This window comes from Microcebus murinus, chromosome 4, assembly GCF_040939455.1.
Source record: "Microcebus murinus isolate Inina chromosome 4, M.murinus_Inina_mat1.0, whole genome shotgun sequence".
Taxonomy (NCBI): Eukaryota; Metazoa; Chordata; class Mammalia; order Primates; family Cheirogaleidae; genus Microcebus; species Microcebus murinus.
In genome coordinates, this window is record NC_134107.1 from 56251099 (window position 1) to 56252487 (window position 1389).

General features: G+C 42.7%; 1 pseudogene; it reads left to right on the plus strand.

Moving 5' to 3' along the window:
* Positions 1 to 217: 217 nt before the first annotated feature.
* Positions 218 to 1189, plus strand: LOC109730739 (olfactory receptor 51G2-like; annotated as a pseudogene).
* The last annotated feature ends 200 nt before the right edge of the window (positions 1190 to 1389 follow it).

A 1389-nucleotide genomic window follows, 5' to 3' on the forward strand; every position in this document is an offset into this window, starting at 1 on the left:
TAGGGAATCTGACCTAGAAAGAAGGTCTTCTTTTCCAGTATAATGGCTCAAGTGTTATATGTTGGGTAAGAACATTCAATATCATATTAGACACATTATCATGAGCAACTTAAAAGAAGAGGTATGATGAGTAGCCAATTAAATGCTCAAGTCAAATTTTATCATCTTGTCTGAGTAAATGCATTTCATTCTAGGAAACGTATGCAGCCCTGGCATCATGCTTCCTCTCAATAGCACCACCACCCTCTTCTCCACCTTCCTGGTGACAGGCATTCCTGGGCTGGAGGCTATGCACATCTGGATCTCCATTCCCTTCTGTGCCATGTTCCTCATTACCTTGGTGGGTAACATGACCATCATGACAGTTATCTGGAGGGAGCAGACCCTCCATGTGCCTATGTACCTCTTCCTGGCCATGCTAGCTGCCTCTGATCTGGGCCTGTCCCTCTTCACCTTCCCCACGATGCTGAGGATCTTCTGGCTGGATGCTCGAGAGCTGACTGTTTCTGCTTGCTTCACCCAAATGTTCTTTATTCACACCTTCCAGGACTTTGAGTCAGCCATCATACTGGCAATGGCCTTTGACCGCTATGTGGCCATTTCTCGTCCACTGCACTATTCGTCCATACTCACCAATAATGTGATTGCTAGAATAGCTTTGGCCATTGTAATGCGAGCCATGATTGCACAGGTGCCCCTCCCCATCCTCTTGAGGAGGCTGTGCTTCTGTCGCTCCAACATACTTTCTCACTCCTACTGCCTGCACCCCGACATCTTAAAGCTCTCTTGCTCCAACACTAGAATCAATAGCATCTTTGGACTCTTTATGGTGCTTTCCAACATGGGACTTGATTTTCTCCTTATTCTCCTTTCTTACGTGTTGATTCTGAAAACTGTACTGAGCATTGCTTCCCATGGTGGCCGCCTGAAGGCTCTTAACACCTGTATTTCCCACCTCTGTGCTGTGGTCCTCTTCTTTACACCCATGATCTGTCTTTCTATACTATATCGCTTTCGCTGAAAGTTTCCCCCAATTATCTATGTACTTCTGGCTAACATGCATTTTCTCATTCCTCCTGTGATGAATCCCATTGTGTATGTAGTTAAAACCAAGCAAATAAGAGACAAAATCCTAAAACTCTTCATCAGAAAAGGAGCTGAAGAGTCCTGAGTGGCAATGATAACATAAACCTTGAAAAACTAATGTACAGTGAATGGTTACTGTTCCAACTCTCACAATTACTGAAATGACTTTTCTTTGTCAAAGACAAAGAAGTAAAATTCCCTAATGTATTTGTTTTCTCGACTTGCACTGACCATGATTTTTTGTTTCATTTATAGCCTTTGCTTAATTTATTAGGCTAATTTTCTTCATATAATTACTTTTTA